The sequence below is a fragment of the Schistocerca americana genome, chromosome 1 (assembly GCF_021461395.2).
Source record: "Schistocerca americana isolate TAMUIC-IGC-003095 chromosome 1, iqSchAmer2.1, whole genome shotgun sequence".
Taxonomy (NCBI): domain Eukaryota; kingdom Metazoa; phylum Arthropoda; class Insecta; order Orthoptera; family Acrididae; genus Schistocerca; species Schistocerca americana.
Genome location: NC_060119.1, coordinates 827,038,613 through 827,061,110, shown reverse-complemented (window position 1 = coordinate 827,061,110; position 22,498 = coordinate 827,038,613). Strand labels below are relative to the sequence as shown.

At 44.0% G+C, this 22,498-nt stretch overlaps 1 protein-coding gene across 1 annotated transcript in view; it reads left to right on the top strand.

Annotated features, from left to right (window-relative positions):
* LOC124594457 (fibrillin-1-like) overlaps positions 1-22,498 on the top strand; it is a 200,812-nt gene that overhangs the window by 975 nt on the left and 177,339 nt on the right. The gene's annotated exons all lie outside the window — the stretch shown is intronic.

The window sequence follows — 22,498 nt, the reverse complement described above, 5'->3', positions numbered from 1 at the left end:
GTGGGAAGCGAGAACGCTACCGCACGACCACGAGATGCGGGCTAACTTGCCGAGGTTGCATCCATTTTGTTACTGTTGTAATCTAGCGTTTTAATAGCAGTTTCAATGTAACCACGCCATATACTTCCGGCTTATTATGACTTAAATGAAAAGGGCCTCTAAAGTTCCCAGGGAAATGGAAAAAGCGTTTGGCGTCATTGGCCGGGAAGCCCCTTCCGGGGCAGGTCCGGCCACCTAGGTGCAGGTGTTATTATATTCGACGCCACATTGGGCGACCTGCGGGCCGGATGGGAATAAAATGATGATAAGACAACACAACATCCAGTCCCTGAGCGGAGAAAATCCCCGACCCAGTCCGGAATCGAACCCGGGCCCATTAGGACGACACTCCGTCACCACATATACAGAGAGGAAGCCCCCCCTAAACCACTGTCCCGGGGGTGTGCTCGTAGTTCCGTTAGACGACAGTAGATGTCAGGCGTGTCGCCTGCTTAGTTTCGGAAGATCACGCTAGAGGCGCTTCGGCAACGGCCTCCCTGACGTCAAGGGTAGCAAGGTGGGGTGACAGAGGGGTGAGACCGAGAGAGCGTAGCCGCATCTGTGTAGGCAGCAACAAGCAATACTTACATAGAAAATTTGGGCCAACGCTTTCGGCAGCGAGCGCTTCCGCGTGACGTCACTGTCGAGAAGAGACGATTTTTCACGTTCGTGCATGGCCGTATTCCCATTAAACCACCATTAATTTGCTAAACTGAAGGGCGATGTAATAAGATATGAGTTCGATTGAAGCTTACCTACACAGGGACTTAATGCTTCCTACGGTAATGAAATTATCTTATTGTCTTTCTAGTTATGACAGGTGTATAACTACGTATTTTGGATCACCTTGACATATACATTCTATTGGTTAACATTTTCTATGAGATAAGTTATAACTTGGCATCCTTCAGTCGATATTAAGTATTACACATTTTTAATAGTACAGGAAACGCAACAATCATAAGAGCTTTCAGTTTCTAAACGCAGTTTTTTCGTCAAAATCAGCAATAGTGTATAACATTTTTTTTCGTGGAGATATTAAGTAGAAAGGAAACGATATAATTCCATTTACTTGTCATTTCTGCGTTTGATGTTCCTGAAGCTTCAGTATTGATCGCCGTACTACAACAATTCAACAACAACAACAAATTAAATACCTTAATCCCATCTGGAATGAACTGCGGAAGCTCTCCATGTGTGTGCTCCTTTCTGCAGCTGTTTAGCCCTCATTGTCTTTGCCGACGTGTTAGGTGCCTTATCCGGATGTAGGTACAATAATGATCTTAGTGTAAATTGCGGAGATCTCTTGAGAAATAGTTTGAAGCTTTCGGTTAAAAGTTTTGGCAGGTTTTTATTCACATCTGCTTCTTTACACAGAGAGCTGCGTTTGAAGAGACAATTAAGCTAGGACGAGATAGTTCCTCAGTTGCCGCAGAGCTTATAGGACCTTTTGATATTATTATTATCTTGTCACTATGATGTCCAAGTGATTGTTCTATGGAGTCGGATCTGGAAGAAATACATCCAGTGATGTATTTTTGCGTCTCTTTCGTGGCCAGCAGTATACAGACTGCTTCCAGGCTCCATATAAACCACATGCAACAACAACCTGTACCTTTCAAATAACTTCCGGGAATTCGGCCAGGTAACACTTTCAGCGACCGCCGATATTTCGGCGGGAGAACACCCCGCGATTTTCAAGGCAAACTGCTTAAAGTGTTACCTGGCTGAATTCCCGGAAGTTATTTGAAAGTTGTATACGCCAGGAGAAACTCAGGTCTCACAACCTGTACCTGGCTATGTGGTCCGTATACGGCGACACTTTCTTAGTCGTAGCATATGCCAATCATTTCATCAAATTCTCAACACACACAAATTTTCTGCTTCACTTAATCTTGTTTTTTGCTTACTCGTGAAGTGCTTTTAGCAAAACTTTTGTGTACTTCAGTCGTCAGCACTGTGTAGATACTTAATGCTTTGCATTACGTCCTCTCTTTGCTTAACGCGTGAAACAGTAATAGCGGATAACAATATACTGAGAACGAAAAGCAAATTAAACACTGAATTGTTTTCTCTCAATGGTGATAATTCTTCATTAAGTTTTTTTCATTTCATCCTCGATAATACCTTTCTCTGATTCTATGCTTTGATCTACTTTTTCTAGCATGTTAAGTGCGCGTTTACGAGTTTCACGAGCTTATAGAATTTGCATTCGGCTTTAAAACCTATTTTGGTTGAAGTTTCTTTATTTCAGCTTGTAGATACTGTAAACAAACGTCCTCTCTAAAGTTTTTGCTACAGGCAGTAGCATTTTTAATGTTAATGCTGTCACTACTGCTACTGAGCAAATGTTTCAGGAATTCGAGGGAACTTATGACAAGTAATACTACTGCCTTTTAGTCTTCTGATTACAGTTTTCACACACAGCCGTAGGACAATTCGGCATTATTAATGTCAAACATAACGAACAAAATCGAAAGAAGACAAAAATAAACAGCAACAACATGAAACTTGATCGCTTCAACAAGTAACAGTGCGCGCGAACCGTGCCGAGCTTCTCGACGGTGACGTATTGCGCAGATCGGAGCAGTTCTGCGCAGACACTATGGGCCCTACCTGAGGCAGCAAAGCCTGAGACAAGTTCTTCACAGTACGTGAAGACAGACCTTTTGAAATAAGCAATGTTGGAAAATACTTCTAACAAATAATGGAAAGGAGCGCCGCAACAAAATTTTGCGCTTCTCCGCTGTGCGCAATTTTGGCTGTAGCAGCTGGCTTATTCTCTAATAGGGAGCCGTGATGAGCCAATATTCATAACTAGGTTTTATGCCGAAAACTGGCCTTCTATAACAGACGTTACAACATAGTGTCACAAGACAATTCTGTTGCATAATTCTGCATACAGCTGCAACTGGCGGCAGTAACATGCGTTGCAATTAATGATATCTACTTTATCCTCATTTCATAGGACATAGGAAATGAATAAAAATGCCGACCAGTCACATAAGGATCAATAATCTGCTTGAATACGATTACACAAATAATCGCTCCTTTAGTCAGCTCATGCCGATTCATAGAATGATTTTAGGTTCGGTTTGTTACGAAGAGTGCGTTTATCGTTGCAAATAACTGAGATAGATGTCTGGGCATTTAACTAATTCGTTTTCCGAGTCTTGTGCATTGGCTAATGCTCGCTTTTATGTTGTTCTAGCCTCTAACAGAGACAGTGTGCAGTTTTGATCGATCGTTTGTGAAATAATTCCAACCTACTACAATGAAGAGAACATTAATATTGTTGAATGGAATACCAATTTTGTTGTACAATGCCAACAGTAATACGCTGATAACAGCTTGATTTGCTTTTTCCTTATAGTGCTGTCAGGTCACAAAATGCGTTTATCCCCTATATTACGGAAGACATAACGAGGTTCTTCTCTGTAATATAAGTCCTAACGGTAATATTACAGAAGTTTTCCGTTTAAATTAACTACTCGTTTCTACACAGTAAAGATAGAGATGAAAGACCAGTTTTTGCCGACTATGACTAAAATGCCAGGATGGCTTAGTAAAACTGTCTCTACGAAGCAACTATGTCCCCTAAAAGAAAAGCCATACAAGAGGTAGCAGGGGCAAGTGTTACAAAGAAACATCGTTTTCTTTTCCTTTGAGGGCGGATTGTCCGAAAAATAAGAAAATTTGAATACGTTAAGTTACTTGTGGAGGGATGGGTACATGGACGTGCAAATCAGAAAAACGTTACATTGTGATTAAGAGGAAGATCTATTTCATCACGTCACACAGAAACTGACATCGATTTATAACATGTTATCCATAGATATTAAATTCTTTTGCTCCCAAAACATCATGTTAGGAAAAATCGGAGCTTCCACGAAAAACACATCAGATCTAAACAAAATCATATGATAGATATGGTATTAAGTATAACTGTTCTCATGAAATAAAGGAAATTAAGAAAGTTAACAGGCGTGTTGGACAGACACAGCAGTTCATAAATAAGCAAACCGCAGATAGAAAATAAACACAGTAAGATACAATACATAACAAGATAAAATTAAACTTTAGCTTTGCAATAACAAAGTTATGGTCTGAATTTATTTATTTACCCCGGGAAGTTTGGATGCTTTCGAGTCTTTTGCTGGATACATTTCGTTTGAAATCCAAAGTAGCTCCTTCTGTAGCCGTACTTTACAGAGCAATTCTAGGATATACTGTCGATGCATTGAGCATGGATCAAGCTGAAGCCATTGAGGATACAAACGTTCAGTGTCCTTCAACATTGAGTTCACTAGGCTGCAGTTTACGCCAAACTGGTAATGGACAGTTCTGAACACGTCGCTGAACACTTTTAAATTAGATCTAACTACGGCAGTCAGATTTTCTGAAGGGGCTCTTAATTCGCCCAAGTCTTCCGCGGACGTTTCATAAGCTTTATAAAATATATAGAGTTCATCCGCACATTCCAGAGTCTTGTTGCCTTTAAGCAGTTCCGACACACAAACGTCACAATTAAAATTTTTGATGCATTTATGTGCCAGGTAGCCTGCTAAGTAGCGCACTGCACAGTCCTCCACAGACGCTGGCTGACTCTGTAACTCTAATTCAGCACCGTGCACAAACTCAGGTGCTTCATGTGCAGCTTCTTTCGGAACTTGTTTTCCGCTGTCTGCATTCATGCTAACGTTAATTGCCGAAGAGGTCACACAATCGTTCCCTTCCAGCACAGAATGGTCCTCATCGGGTTCACAGTTCACCGAATCAACAGGTTTCATTAGTGACGCTACCACTATGTGCTGCAAGTTTCTGCGGAATTCCTGGCAGCTGGGATTCCTGTTGAAACCTGATCGTTGCCGGATAACTGAAAATACATTTTCTATGGGATCTTGGTTCACCCGCGATGTTAAGAAGAACTCATAGCCATCGCTTTTCAGGTCATTCCACAGCGTTAACAAAGCACGAATTGTGTGCTGAAGGCCTGTAAAACATGGAGGAATCTCACAGTTTTTTTTTGGGGAGGGTTAACGACCCTCCAAGTTTTTAACCAATCTAGGGAGTCCTGTAGATAATCCTCTAACCAACTTTTTTGAGTGCTTAGAGCACAGGCGAATGGTTTCGAATCATAGAGAGTCTTGCTATTCATTGCGTCGAACAAATTGTTCAGTCTTGCCAGAAAGGAAGCTGTATTCAGCGCTGTTTTACTCTGAAGCTCCGACGTGGAATACTCTGATAGAATAGAGGCCGAGACGGAATGACTGAATACTTGTGTTGCAAGTCGAACACTCATTTTTTCAAAATTATTGGGATTCATGTGCTTGTTACTGAGAGAGCAGCACATTCTTGCCTTGCCGCCCTTCCGATCTAGTTGATACATTTTGACAATGTCTTGCCAAGACACAACATCATTCGAATCAGTTTGTATATCTCTCTCCAGCAAACGGTTTCGAATGCTTTTCAGGAGATGACACACATCGTACATGACGTATAAAACATTGTTTCGATAATGAAAGAAAGGTTTTTCAGTTGTAACACCGAGATCACGCACTAATGAACGGTTATTGGACCCTTGGTCACAAACAATGCAACGAACCTTTAAACCAACAGTAAAAAGTTTCTCTAATACAACGAACAGCAACTGTTTCATTACATCAGATTTGGTCTGTTTACAAGACGTAAAATAGGCAACAGATAATTTCCACTTTTGACGCAGCCCACGAACAAGGAACATGAGAGCCTGTGTTGCCACCTTAGACGTACGTCCGAGGCTACCAAAATCTTCATAGCCCTCAACGACATCATACTTAGCGCAGTAGCTGAGACACTACCTCACACTCATTTCGTCGAACACCAATACACAATCTCGGCAACTATCATCCATTGTCTTCACTTTTTCTACAAGATGTTCAAATAGTTTAGTTTCTGTGCCCGCTATAATATCCATTTCACTGACCCACTTCTGAATAATTTTTTTCGAAGGTAGTTTCATTCCAACTTCTCTTCTTAAGTGGTCATATGACCCACTTCTGAATAATTTTTTTCGAAGGTAGTTTCATTCCAACTTCTCTTCTTAAGTGGTCATATGCAGCAGGACTTTTATAAAATAAACTCAACGACAGCCGTCTCTCCGCTTCTGTCCAAGGAGTGAAAGGCCTGAAAACAATAAATGCGACTGTTTAATTCAGTTATTAAGAAAGTTGACGCTAGTTAATGTATTTGACGTCATCGGAGGACGTTATTTACTTGTGTAGAAGCTGCATACCAAATAATGTTCCACATTTTGGAGACATATGCTTAACAGCCTCTGTTGCCACAGCTTTTACATCAGGCTTCTTCGTGGCAAGATGTCGCATTCTCCACAGTTTTTTCCTCTGCTTTGCCAATTTTAACTTTTGCTCATTAATTCTTTGTGTCAGCTTTCGTTTTCTTGGTGTTAAATCTGTTGGCAGGGACGTATCCGGCGAACTATGGACTGGCTCACGGGCAGGTGGCGAACAGCTTCCTTGTTGGTGCATTTCGTAATCGCTGTGTTGTCTACTGTCGTCTTCGTTTTATGCGTCTGCAGGCTCTTCCAGAGGTTCTGGATTTGGCACAGCGTTAAATACTAGTTTTGTTTTCAACTCATTCATAAAAGAATTGTCAGTGAAGTGAAGAGCACAAAGGAATTTATTACGTAGCTGACTCTGCTGCAAGTCAAACAATGAAAAGTTTCCACTGCGCAGAATCCACTCTTGACACCTGTAATGTAAGAGTGAACTAGTAAGGCGAAATCGCATCTGGCTAACTAAATGAGACTGAGACATTAACAGATGAAAGTGCTTGGAAATTACGGTGTCTAGATATGTGGCTATTCATCAGCTCCTTTGTAACTACATTTCACTTTTTAATGCTTTGTAAGAGAAACAGCAGATGCACCGATGTTTTAAAGAACATCGCTTTGCTGTAATCAAAGAAAATATTTTTCGAAATGGGGGACTGAAGCAGAGTTCCCTTCGGGTAGTAAGTGCAGAAACTGTTGAGGAAGAAACAACGGGACAGTATGTTAGTGAATGGACGTGGAAACAAATGAAGTTGAACGATAAATGAAAAACACATGGCTCTCGAATGACACATTATCATACAGCACCCACGAGGAATGTGCAAAACAATGAGGAAGCATGAAATGCTAAACGTTTCGCTAAATTTATAAACTCTGTTCAGTGTCTAATTGGACCTGGAATTAGACGTAACATACAAAATAATACTTAGGAGCGACAATTACAGGATGAGTAAACGGAGTTATGAAAGTTTTGTAGGGGGTATTGATAACGGGAGGCATTGGTTCGTTGATAGCATGCAAAAGACTGCAGCTTGCCTGCAAAACAAAGAATTTTCAGTATTTTTATGAAACATTACACTATCTACAAAATTGCTTGAATACTCTACTAATCACTTAATTGATGGCAGAGGATACTCTTGCTTCTACCGTTATGGTCTCCTTCCATTCGATTAAGAAGTAGTGCGGAGGAAGCACGACTGTTTATATGGCATTCTATGTATTGCGAGTAACGTCATTATATCCTCATGATCCCTACGCGAATGCTATGGAGGCAACAAGAGATTTTCAGGTTCCTTACTGAAATTTGAGAGAGATCTTACAGAGGCTAGAGTGAGTATCCGAACCATTTTCTTCCGATTACATTACGAGGATAGTTTGGTAAGTCTGGTAAATTTCATGAAGAATGGAACACTTTTGTTGAGCCTCCATGGCTGGTAAGCTTGATTAGTCAAAGTATCATATAAACAATTTCAACAAAGTCAAGAATCCAGTTCGTTGTTGAAATGTTGACAGCCATCTGAATTGTTCAGTCTGTCGACTCCGACTGCAGATGGAGAGATCCGAGTTTCGTGCTGTTATTAAACATGTTGATTTGAAGGATTGGACTGCCGCTCAAATCAGAACTGAATTGAATTAAGTCTACGTGAACTCTGTTCCATCATTGAAGACTCTTTACTTTTGGATTAATGAATTTAAACTTGGTCGGCAAGCACCGAGGACGAAGCGTTCAGTGACTGTCCAAGTGAGGTAATCACAAAGGAAATCCAGGATATGGTGATGCAAGACCACCAAATAAAAACTCTTGAGATTTATGAGACTGTCGGCATCTCAACTGAGCGACAGGATAATATTGTGCACGAAGAAGACTATGAAGGAGCTGTGGTGCCACGATTGCTCACAATCTACCAATAGCGTATCCAGCGCAACACTTCAATACGATGTCTGACGATGTTTGATCACGATCAGTAAGTTTTTATGCGGCGATTTGTAACTGTCAGTGAAACCTGGATCCATCGTTACACACCAGAGTAAAACGGCAGTCAAAACAATGGACAAATGCTCGTGAAAAAGCTCGGAAGAAGGCAAAGACAATTTTGTCACCTTATAAGGCGATGGCCACTGTTTTTTTAGAATTCCCTTGGAGTTATCCAATTAGTTTACTTCGAAAAATGCAGAACCATAACGGACATACACTCCTGGAAATTGAAATAAGAACACCGTGAATTCATTGTCCCAGGAAGGGGAAACTTTATTGACACATTCCTGGGGTCAGATACATCACATGATCACACTGACAGAACCACAGGCACATAGACACAGGCAACAGAGCATGCACAATGTCGGCACTAGTACAGTGTATATCCACCTTTCGCAGCAATGCAGGCTGCTATTCTCCCATGGAGACGATCGTAGAGATGCTGGATGTAGTCCTGTGGAACGGCTTGCCATGCCATTTCCACCTGGCGCCTCAGTTGGACCAGCGTTCGTGCTGGACGTGCAGACCGCGTGAGACGACGCTTCATCCAGTCCCAAACATGCTCAATGGGGGACAGATCCGGAGATCTTGCTGGCCAGGGTAGTTGACTTACACCTTCTAGAGCACGTTGGGTGGCACGGGATACATGCGGACGTGCATTGTCCTGTTGGAACAGCAAGTTCCCTTGCCGGTCTAGGAATGGTAGAACGATGGGTTCGATGACGGTTTGGATGTACCGTGCACTATTCACTGTCCCCTCGACGATCACCAGTGGCGTACGGCCAGTGTAGGAGATCGCTCCCCACACCATGATGCCGGGTGTTGGCCCTGTGTGCCTCGGTCGTATGCAGTCCTGATTGTGGCGCTCACCTGCACGGCGCCAAACACGCATACGACCATCATTGGCACCAAGGCAGAAGCGACTCTCATCGCTGAAGACGACACGTCTCCATTCGTCCCTCCATTCACGCCTGTCGCGACACCACTGGAGGCGTGCTGCACGATGTTGGGGCGTGAGCGGAAGACGGCCTAACGGTGTGCGGGACCGTAGCCCAGCCTCACGGAGACGGTTGCGAATGGTCCTCGCCGATACCCCAGGAGCAACAGTGTCCCTAATTTGCTGGGAAGTGGCGGTGCGGTCCCTTACGGCACTGCGTAGGATCCTACGGTCTTGGCGTGCATCCGTGCGTCGCTGCGGTCCGGTCCCAGGTCGACGGGCACGTGCACCTTCCGCCGACCACTGGCGACAACATCGATGTACTGTGGAGACCTCAAGCCCCACGTGTTGAGCAATTCGGCGGTACGTCCACCCGGCCTCCCGCATGCCCACTATACGCCCGCGCTCAAAGTCCGTCAACTGCACATACGGTTCACGTCCACGCTGTCGCGGCATGCTACCAGTGTTAAAGACTGCTATGGAGCTCCGTATGCCACGGCAAACTGGCTGACACTGACGGCGGCGGTGCACAAATGCTGCGCAGCTAGCGCCATTCGACGGCTAACACCGCGGTTCATGGTGTGTCCGCTGTGCCGTGCGTGTGATCATTGCTTGTACAGCCCTCTCGCAGTGTCCGGAGCAAGTATGGTGGGTCTGACACACCGGTGTCAATGTGTTCTTTTTTCCATTTCCAGGAGTGTATAATTACTTTCAACGCAGATGTGAAGACGTTAATCTGCAGACAGTGTAGAAAGCTCATTTAACATGTAAAATTTTCTGTGTTGAGAACTCTAGGGCGTGCACTATTTAACACACAGACTCTTCATCAGTGAAAATGACTTTTTTGATCGCACTTACAAGGGAACTTCATCAACTCGACCTCATATTTTCATGTGAAAAAAAAAAAAAAAAAGTGCCAGCAATCGACCTCACGCAAAAATTTGAACCATTATGCAGACACGATGTACTTATGGCCTTCTTATTCCTTTACTTTACTTCTATTTATTCCTTTACTTGAAGTGTGGAACATTGCTTGTTGTCAGAGTTCACGATTCTAGGTCGACTGGAAGTGACCTAGATTTTCAAGAGTGAGTTTGCGAGTAACAGAATTTGTGACGTAAATAGCCGTATCTTTTGATTGCGTAGACTTAGATATTCAAATATTTTGCACCACCTTCGCACGGTACATAAATTTCGACTCGATATCTTATTGCGATCTTTAGAAAACGGAGACTGAAGCCTGCCTGACAGACAGGAAATGACAAATATTTTTTTCGTGTGACATAATTTCACAATTTTCGAACTTTTTCTTTTGCTTGTTTTATGAAGCCTTGCGTCATACCAAATTTTATGATTCTGGGTCAACAGGAGGTCCCCTATAAGTTTTGACGAGTGACCTTTGACGTATAAATTTCTTTTACATAAATTGCCGTATCTGTTGGTTGCGTTGACGCAGAAGCTCAACTTTTTTACATAACGAAGTGACCTTATCCCGTATTATGTGACATAAATTTCCAATAATTATCTCTACCCATTCTCAAGAAAACGCGTTTTAAGGGTCGGACAGACGATAAAGTGAGACTACAACAGTTCCGTTTCTACCGATTTAGTATTAAGATTGTAAATGTTGTGTATCTGTTGGAGTAGTGCAAGACAGAATGCATTTTCACTCTGCAGCTGATACGAAACTTCCTAGCAGTGTAGAGTCTTGGTGTGGCACACAGTTTTAATCTGCCAGGGAGTTCTAGCACAAAACAGATACTCATTCTCAAAGGAACAACAGCTAAAGTAATACAATTTGTTTAAAGGTACCTTGTCTCATCTTTCACAGGGAAAGAAAAGAATTTCATCGCTGTGTCTTTCCGGTTGGATCCGCACCCCTTATACGCACAATTTCTTCCTGACATGACGCACCACAGATTCCCAAAAACACTTCCAGAAAATACTCGGTAGCGATAACGTAACCTTCCGCAGCGACTAAAAGTCTCAGAACTGGATGGTGCCCTGTGCCGGCATTTGAGGGGAAGTGGTGGTGGGGATTTCCACTGCCACGGCCTCGTGTGCAGTTACCTGCTGCCCGCTGTCCGAACAGTTTCGCACCCCAGCGCCATCCCGTGTCATCTGACAGAACTGCTGTAACCCCCCCCCCCCCCCTTCCCGTCGCGCACCGCTGTCCATGTCAACAGGCCCTTACGGAGGTTGCCTGTCAGGATACCTTTGTCTGTGCCGTCACGCTGACCATTCAGCTATCGGGGCGGACTAAAGTTGCCATGTATTCAGAAGAATAAATGAAATCCATGAAATGCAATTGCAGTTATAAACGAATCGCCAAAGCTGTGTACCTGCAGCAGTGACGACAACAAAGAAAAACTCGGCTAAATTGAATCAACGTAAAATTGGGAAGAATGGAATTACAGTGGTTAGTTAAATTTAGAAGGTGTTAAAAATTTAATTAATAAATCAATGAGAAAAACGGTCGCCAGCTCACTGCTTGAGCAAAACTGTTGTCTCTATAATTATTGTTTATTAATACCGAGAAACTTAAGCAAGAATGCCTGGTCTTGTTGTAAGGCAAAAGCAGCACAAAACGGGTAAATATCGCTCTGACGTAATTCCAAATAGATATGTCACGGCGAAAAAAAAAACCTTACAGTTAAGTAGCAACTCACGGAAAACAAAGAACAACAAAATTTTATCAGTAGTAAACACCTAAGTAAGCTCAAAAATTTCGTGACGTCACTCATAGTAATGTTTACTTTTATTAATATTACTCAGAAAGTTATTTATGTTTATTCATTACTGAATGCTGTCATTTAGCTTGAAAATTATCGGAATGATATAGCGTCATTCAATAATCACTTTCCTGAGAGTTATAGTCATGTACTTTGAAAAGCTAAAATTTCGGTCAGAAAAGAGTGGCGGTGTTTCGTGATATGACTTGTTGGTTTAATGCACTTTCAACTTTTATTACTTTTCATTAACAATTACTGCTAACCACTTTCTGTAATTAGTACTATTACTTGCTCACCGCCGGCCCTGGTGGTCGAGCGGTTCTAGGCGCTTCAGTCTGGAACCGCGAGACTGCTACGGTCGCAGGTTCGAATCTTGCTTCGGGCATGGATGTGTGTGATGTCCTTATGTTAGTTAGGTTTAAGTAGTTCTAAGTTCTACGGAACTGATGACCTCATATGGTAAGTCCCTAGTGCTCAGAGCCATTTCAATCATTTGAACAACTGAAATTGGGCGCACAGTACTCTTCATATTGACTTGCAACCTATTGCGTAATTAGACCGTGTCCATTTAACGCCACATACTTCTCCTGTCCACACGAATTGTACGCCGAGCTATTACATACTTTAAAAGAAGCCGATCGCTATAAAAAGGAATCGAAGAAGAAACAACACTGATGTATAAAGTAGGGAGCATTGTGGTTGAACAAAATTAATTTCTGACCTGAACGCTGAATTTTAATATGCGCGGTTTCATAGATTTTTGTGAATGAGAGGAACAGGTTTTGAATTGTTACTGAATTGTGTAGGCCCTAAAATTTCCAATTATGACACCGCGTGTAGCAGAGCTGTACCTGCAGTAAAAAGATATCCATAAAGATTCGATTTACTTTTTCACGTCGTTTACGTTATTTCCCTGCAAGCACCTAATCTTTTCAATTTGATTTTATACTTGCAGTTATTAGGATTCTTGTTCACGATGAAGCTATCCGTTTTAGTGCTGTCTCCCTATTGCACTCAATACTCCAATATTTTTGGACACAATAAATTCAAGTTCGTTCAACAGACACAGCAAATCGCTACTGAACCAACGAACATTCGACTCAGCGACCACACTAGGAGGTGAGCCCCAAGCCCCACCCACCCCCAACGCTTTGGTGTTACAGCTGCCTGTCCAACCCGCAGCCAAGGCCAACCGCTTCGTTGGCTCAGACTAGCCGCCCGTGCACACCACGCAATTTTCTGCCAACAAAGCGATTGGTTGTCGTTCATTGGTCTTCGTTGATCGAGTGTGCACCTGTCTTAACTCGTTGCTCATAAATATGGAGCAGGACCCATTGTTGAAAGAGTACCCCCATTAATTATCAGTCAGTGGAACCAAATGAACCATAATATTTCTAGGGATTTAGTCATGGGCATCCATATATATTTATGCGAAGAGGCAAGAATCTAAAATTGCCTTTTTTGGCATAACAGTTCAGGTGAATAAAACAATGCTGGGCCAAAGGAATAAGGACATAAGGGTAGATTATTTTGATATATAAATTGTGAGGTGGCAAGAATGTGAATTTATATTGTTCATAAGAAAAAGATCCTCACATTTTTATTTCTCAATTTCAAATTACATCCTTCTCTCACAATTAAATCCAGGCGTTGTAACAAGTTATTGACAAAAATATTATATTCATGTACCAAGAAAGTTACCTTGACACTGAAAATTAAAAATCTGAAAACAGGAAAAAATCAGTCTAACTTAAACTGATGTTGCATTTACAGTAAAATTAACCAGGAAAAAAATGCTACATTAAAATCTCTTAAGGTGAAGAAACAGTTCATAAACTACACTCCTGGAAATGGAAAAAAGAACACATTGACACCGGTGTGTCAGACCCACCATACTTGCTCCGGACACTGCGAGAGGGCTGTACAAGCAATGATCACACGCACGGCACAGCGGACACACCAGGAGCCGCGGTGTTGGCCGTCGAATGGCGCTAGCTGCGCAGCATTTGTGCACCGCCGCCGTCAGTGTCAGCCAGTTTGCCGTGGCATACGGAGCTCCATCGCAGTCCTTAACACTGGTAGCATGCCACGACAGCGTGGACGTGAACCGTATGTGCAGTTGACGGACTTTGAGCGAGGGCGTATAGTGGGCATGCGGGAGGCCGGGTGGACGTACCGCCGAATTGCTCAACACGTGGGGCGTGAGGTCTCCACAGTACATCGATGTTGTCGCCAGTGGTCGGCGGAAGGTGCACGTGCCCGTCGACCTGGGGCCGGACCGCAGCGACGCACGGATGCACGCCAAGACCGTTGGATCCTACGCAGTGCCGTAGGGGACCGCACCGCCACTTCCCAGCAAATTAAGGACACTGTTGCTCCTGGGGTATCGGCGAGGACCATTCGCAACCGTCTCCATGAAGCTGGGCTACGGTCCTGCACACCGTTAGGCCGTCTTCCGCTCACGCCCCAACATCGTGCAGCCCGCCTCCAGTGGTGTCGCGACAGGCGTGAATGGAGGGACGAATGGAGACGTGTCGTCTTCAGCGATGAGAGTCGCTTCTGCCTTGGTGCCAATGATGATCGTATGCGTGTTTGGCGCCGTGCAGGTGAGCGCCACAATCAGGACTGCATACGACCGAGGCACACAGGGCCAACACCCGGCATCATGGTGTGGGGAGCGATCTCCTACACTGGCCGTACACCACTGGTGATCGTCGAGGGGACACTGAATACTGCACGGTACATCCAAACCGTCATCGAACCCATCGTTCTACCATTCCTAGACCGGCAAGGGAACTTGCTGTTCCAACAGGACAATGCACGTCCGCATGTATCCCGTGCCACCCAACGTGCTCTAGAAGGTGTAAGTCAACTACCTTGGCCAGCAAGATCTCCGGATCTGTCCCCCATTGAGCATGTTTGGGACTGGATGAAGCGTCGTCTCACGCGGTCTGCACGTCCAGCACGAACGCTGGTCCAACTGAGGCGCCAGGTGGAAATGGCATGGCAAGCCGTTCCACAGGACTACATCCAGCATCTCTACGATCGTCTCCATGGGAGAATAGCAGCCTGCATTGCTGCGAAAGGTGGATATACACTGTACTAGTGCAGACATTGTGCATGCTCTGTTGCCTGTGTCTATGTGCCTGTGGTTCTGTCAGTGTGATCATGTGATGTATCTGACCCCAGGAATGTGTCAATAAAGTTTCCCCTTCCTGGGACAATGAATTCACGGTGTTCTTATTTCAATTTCCAGTAGTGTATAAAAAACGGTAGACCATCTCTGAGACCATGACTGGTCATAGCAACTACAGTGCCATTTATAATTCTATCCTCACAAAACATCACGTTTGATCACGTTAATGAATTCATTGCACTATTTTCACGCTTTCTGACTTAGTTAAACTTAAAGAAAGTATAGTTCGTGAGCAACAATTTTTGTGCTATGCAATTACGTCAACTGGTACTTTCTGTCGAGCTCGACAGTGTTAAATTTGCGGTTTAGAATAATGGCACACAATCATTGTTAGAGATGTGTGAGAATTCTGAAATTAACCCTAGCTTGCAAGAGAAGTCTTGATCTACGAGGGGTGTCCGTAAAATAAAGTTCCCAGTTTTTTTTTTCACGGTGTAAAACATGTTCGGTTCATAAATGCGTACTATTTTGGAAAGTTCAGACCTTAACCTATTTTTCTACATAGCCGTCACTGAGGTCAATACATTTTTGCATGCTGTGTACGAGCTTGTGAATGCCCGAGTCAAAAAATCTGCCGTCAAGCCGCACAGATAACTGAGAACCGCTTCTTCTCTGTAGCCGAAATGCGTTCCACCCAGGTGTTTCTTCATGTCAGGGAAGGGAGGGTAGTCGCTTGGGGCTAAGTCCGGGCTATAGGGTGGGTATTTGACAATACCCCATCCAAATTTTGCGATGAGATCGTTGGTGGCTTTAGCGGAGTGCAGTCGAGCGTTATCCTGATGCAAACGCATCCCCTTGGGCAGCATACACCTCCTCTTGTTTTGAATTGCACGGCGCAATTTTTGCAGTGTCTCGCAGTACGCGGCAGCGTTGATTGTTACACCGGTGGACAAGAGCTCGCACAACAATACCCCCTTTTCCCTACGTATATGGCCGAGAGTAAAGCGGAGTGCCACATGGAACTAGCCCAAGGAAATGCAGTTTGAAAACTTATATTTTTTGCAGTAGGTCTGAAGAGATGTAAATCGTTCACAAAGGCAACACTATTACGCCGGTTCTTACAAATTCCGCTATTACGAAGTGCGGCTAATAGAAGATATATGGAAAATTCAAAGAAAAGCTGCACATCATACTACAATTGCTTTAGTGCGTTGGAGTGTATTTCAGAGATGTTCAGTCAATGCCATGATCAAAACCAGAACAAAGTCAACTATCTCAAAGTTACTTACAGTTAGAACTCCGAGATGATCAAGATTCCAAAATCAGAGAAATTCTAGCTTTCTGCCAGACCCTCTGGTAGAAGTTCTTTCCGTGCATTGTTCGGGAGCCGACCTCGAAGGGTAATGAATCAGCGGTACGCGAGGTGCTCTTGGCCACAGGCAGTAAGTAACAATAATTGCATTTTATGAAATTTATTCGCAGATGCGAAATCTTTTTGACATTTACTTTATTAGGTATGATGCTATTACCTGGTGATGACTCATGAAAATTTTCGGCGCTCCGGGAATCGAACCTGGATTTCCCACTTGTCGCGAGCGGTCGTCGCTCTACATTTGTTTACGATGTTATCAGTTAAACCCCACCACTTTTCTTTTACTTTATTTCCAAACAAACAGTACACCAAATCAGCATATAACGTTAGAAAATACTATTGTGGAAAATTGACCGTTCCCTGTAAGCAGATAGATGGTAGGGATGGTGGAAAATGAATACGTGTAGGTAGCTTCTGGCTCGTTGGCAGGGCTGGGGGCGGAGTGGGCAGTGATCGACCACACGAGGCCTGTCCACGGCATCCTCCAACGCCACCAACCAACCGGAAGTCGCCATGAAGGAACAGTCAAGGAAGGAGATAATTTAATCCTGAAATTTCATGGTACGACACAGCAGTGGCAGGCGGGGGAGACGGGAATGGGGAACAAGGACAATGTGGTATTAGGCGCTGCGACAGCCAGGGGCTTGAAATAACCTCAGCAGGCGAGCCAATCACGCCAGACACAATCCTGATGAGCGGGGGATCGCACAAAATCCCACCGAGGTAATTGGCGAAATAGGCGCGGTGGCATGGACGTCACTGAAACACCGCATGCTCAGTGTGTAGAATGGTCCAGAGACCAAGCCGCGATTTGTCCTCATGTGTGTAAAGGTAGGCGACTGTCCATCCTTTACCCAGAGTACTGCATGAGTCTTGGGTGCAGGGAAATAAGTTCTCCAGGCGAATGAAAGCGTACAGTTCGACCACGGATGGAGGAACGTGGAGGACACGAGAGATCAGTTGCCGCCCCAGTGTACAGACTTCATGAACACCGGCGGAGGTCAGGCGATGGTCAAAATCGTCCACCGAGTGACAGGTGGAGCATAAAGGAGTGCCCGATAAACAAACAGCATGTAAACTCCGGTTGCCACGCGGGGTAGCGGCTCGGTCTGAAGTGTCTTGTCACGGTCCGCGCGGCTTCCCTCGTTGGAGGTTCGAGTCCTCCCTCGGACGTGTGTGTGTGTGTGTGTGTAGTTTGGTCCCGTAAGACCTTACCACAAATTTCCAAATTTTTTCCAAACTCTGATTAGTGACGCATTTTCCACAAGCGACGTGATGTCATATCACTCGGACTGATGTCGGGAGGTACGGCTGATCAAAGGTGCGCCACACCATCCACCTTGTTAATGGATACTTTATCTCAAAGTTGTTGCAAGATATATGATGGTTGTTGTTGGGGTTGTTTTGTGGGAGGAGACCAGACAGCGAGGTCATCGGTCTCAGCTGATTAGGGAAGAATGGGGAAGGAAGTCGGCCGTGCCCTTTCAAAGGAACCATCCCGACATTCGCCTGGAGTGATTTAGGGAAATCACGGAAAACCTAATTCAGGATGGCCGGACGCGTGATTGAACCGTCGTCCTCCCGAATAAAAGTCCAGTGTGCAAGATACATGATGCACTAATTGAATGAAGAAATCTTTTGGACCTGTGGGGCCACATACGTGGGAGGCCAGCGTGTTTACAGCAAAGGTCCAGGGCGAGAGCATCGAAGTGTTGTGGTTGGCAGGAGAGCCAACACCGTGTTACTAGAGGAGGCCGAAATGCACGCGTTTTAGCTCACGCAGGCTGGCGTGAGGTCTGGAACAGGACAAGAAAATTAGAATTTAGAAAAACGGACGTAGCTGGTGCATACTTAACTTTAATCCATTAATGATGAACGTCGCTCTTGATGGTACATGATTCACAGTATCAATGGTAACTGAATATGGCGCCTTGCCAGGTCGTAGCAAATGACGTAGCTGAAGGCTATGCTAAACTATCGTCTCGGCAAATGAGAGCGTATTTTGTCAGTGAACCATCGCTAGCAAAGTCGGCTGTACAACTGGGGCGAGTGCTAGGAAGTCTCTCTAGACCTGCCACGTGGCGGCGCTCGGTCTGCAATCACTGATAGTGGCGACACGCGGGTCCGACGTATACTAACGGACCGCGGCCGATTTAAAGGCTACCACCTAGCAAGTGTGGTGTCTGGCGGTGACACCACACGAAGAGAATCGATAGCAGGCATCTCTGACGTAAAGAACGACGGATCAGTACCTTTAGGCTGGACATGGGAGTGGCGCTGGCGTAGAGGCGTCGTAGGGTACCAGTGAAGGGTGCCGGGAAGCCCATCTGCTACATGACAGCAAAGAGGTAATCATGCCGCACATGATAAAAAACGCTGTCAAAGTCGCCGGCCATCAATGCTGCACAGAGACTTCACATAGCTGCTAGAGCAAACACATCTTGACATTCACCAGCGTCCATCTGCACACCGATGGCCCACCCGGCGTCGTTTGTTCAGTGGATATCATACTCAGAAGGATCCATCGGCATCGTGTCGCCATAACATGCACTTATATCTTCTAGTCGGCAATGAGTAGAGTTAGGTAGCGGTAACGGACAACTGTATACCAGGACGATGGCTTGTAACTGGGACGGTAATGTCTTCAACAAATAGCGGGACTGTGGTGGCTGTCATCAACAGTTCGTGGAACTCGCAGTCAATCATGGCGCCACCAAATCCTGATGGTTCAAATGGCTCTGACCACTATGGGACTCAACATCTGCCTCGGGCATGGATGTGTGTGATGTCCTTAGGTTAGTTAGGTTTAAGTAGTTCTAAGTTCTAGGGGACTGATGACCTCAGAAGTTAACTCCCATAGTGCTCAGAGCCATTTGAACCTTAGTTGATTCACCTCTATGAGAATAAATCTAATCTGCCATACGTCATCTCAATCCGATACATATTCATTGCAATATGACACTTGGTGTGCAAGACTTCACCACATTGCCAGTCTGCAAAGAATCAGAGGCTATGTAGCCTATTCCCTCTTTAAAATTCTAAAATTAAGCAAAGAAAGCAAAGAAATTGATTCCAGTCATCCTAGAAGGAACTATACATCAACTGACCTTGGGTGCGGCAAAAGGTCGTCAGTTGTGTTGTGGATGGTAACATCCGGTTACGCATCCGAAATTATTCACGAAATCCATGAAAAGTAATGTTTGTTTCACTGGCCTTTTGAGCATCATTTGTGTGTTAAGAGATGTACGACAGGATATGGGCGGCGAAAGTAGTTTGCGGGAAAGAGTTATCAGAGGAAGGAACAAGTCTGTAGGATCAGTGTTATAATGTGTTGAGTAAGCAGAGGAGATAGTAATAGTAAACGCTAAAAAATGAAGTATATAGTGTAGCTTTGACAAAACATCATGTATGGAACGCACGCACAAAGTAACAGAATTAAGAGATTAATGTCAAAGCATACAATAGATATGTCGTAGGACCAGATTCAGCTTTTTGTGATATACACAGTATATTGGCAACTTTGCGCGTATTTTGAGAAACAAACTCTGCACCAACAGTGTTGCTGTTATCGATCTCTAACAGTAAGATAATTGATAAACAGCAATGAAAGAATGTTAGAAATTCGTAATACGATATTAGCCTAAAACTGAAAAAATACTGATCGTGGTAAATTTACGAAAATATCAAAATTGTTATGCTAAAACACATCAACATATGTGTGTACGGTTCCTATATCATGACGTATGGTATGTTATTTTCTTTCATAATTCAAAATACACCTTTTCAAATAGAGTGTGGTTAATAGCAAGACATCACGACTTGTCCGTTAAGACTACTCAGGGGTTGCAAGAGACAGTACAACCAAACCGATTTTATATGGATATCAATGGAACCTCACACTCTTGACGTGTTGTAGCTCCATCAAGCGATCAGCCGCTGGCTAACAACTAGCCCGTCTCCTCCACATTCCTCCGCGACCGGTTGCGAGATGATGGAAGTAGCAGGTGTTACTACAACTGCAGACTTCACATTCCAAGTTTGAGTTCAATATTACAAACAGCAGGTGTCCTGAAGTAACCAATCTGCAGAGAAACCGGCTGTTTTCTAAAACTATCAAGGAGCCGGTTCTTTCTTTTTTCCTTTTTGAGAGAGTTATTTGTCAATATCAGCAGTCTCTTTGAGGACATCTTTACATTAGCTTCTGCTCGTCTTTCTACGAAAATATTACGCCGCTTATAAACAACTAGTTAAATTCGCGTAATCAGAAGTGTATAAGAAAGTTTGCGATATGTTTTCCTGTAAGTTGTGGCCTGGGAATTCTGGACTAGAGGTGTCGAAACAGATGGAGGGACAAACAAATTTTTCCCTGTTATTATTCGGAATGAAGAGCAGCTGGTCAATCTACTAAATACGAAAATATCCAGTGGCCTGAAATATCTGAGGGTAGGATTCTAGCAAGTTTTTCAGGGAACTTGTAGTTGTTCACAACAATGTCACGTCCAAATTACGCACAGTTCCATAACATTCTGTGCCTAATATTTTCGAACTTAGTGATAACTATTTCAGTGCCTTGCAGCGAATACGTCCTAAATTTAATTGAACGTCGAAATTGGTGCTTAAGCATGAGTGAAGTAACAGATGTAGTAATAAAGCTGAAATTGTTTCATGGCAAACGGCACACAGCAATATGGCAAAATTAGCACATCGCACCGGTGGACTTGTTTCCTCACCATACAGTTCCTCATACCGAAACAACGTATTAACTTCCGTCAAACTTAATTTTACTGGAATATGTATCTCTATATTATCGATCCCGACAACTAACCAAGATTTTTCCTAGTAACTACACTGTCCAACATTCCGGGTGATCAAAAAGTCAGTATAAATTTGAAAACTGAATAAATCACGGAATAATGTAGATAGAGAGGTACAAATTGACACACATGCTTGGAATATGGGGTTTTATTAGAACCAAAAAAATACAAAAGTTCAAAAAATGTCCGACAGATGGCGCTTCATCTGATCAGAATAGCAATAATTAGCATAACAAAGTAAGACAAAGCAAAGATGATGTTCTTTACAGGAAATGTTCAATATGTCCACCATCATTCCTCAACAATAGCTGTAGTCGAGGAATAATGTTGTGAACAGCACTGTAAAACATGTCCGGAGTTATGGTGAGGCATTGGCGTCGGATGTTGTCTTTCAGCGTCCCTAGAGATGTCGGTCGATCACGATACACTAGCGACTTCAGGTAACCCCAAAACCAATAATCGCACGGACTGAGGTGTGGGGACCTGGGAGGCCGAGCATGACGAAAGTGGCGGCTGAGCACACGATCATCACCAAACGACGCGCGCAAGAGATCTTTCACGCGTCTAGCAATATGGGGTGGAGCGCCATCCTGCATAAACATCGTACGTTCCAGCAGGTGTTTATCAGCTAGGCTGGGGATGATGCGATTCTGTAACATATCGGCGTACCTCTCACCCGCCACGGTAGCAGTTTTGCCGTCCAGCGCCATCTGTCGGACATTTTGTGAACTTTGTTTTTCTTTCAGTTCTAATAAAACCACATATCACTCCAAGCATGTGTGTCAATTTTTACCTCTCTATCTACATTATTCTGTGGTTTATTAAGTTTCCAAATTTATACCGACTTTTCAATCACCCGATAATTTGAGGGTTACATTTTATAAACCCCATAACTGTCTCCCAATACGGTGTAGAAGTTTGAATTTTGGTTCAAAAGTGCCTACAACCATACTCTGTAATGGTGCGAAATAGTCCTACACTGGCTGCCTCTGCGATTGTAGGCTCGGGCTCAGCGACGCTTCGAACAGCAAGGTGTCTCCCCATGCGGAAGGAAGGTCTGAGCTTAGGAGGTAGGCTCGTCACACTCCTTCTTACCCACATTTTACCCCTTTCTCTTTACGCTTCTGCAATACTGGTCAGAACCATGACGTGCACGCTTGAA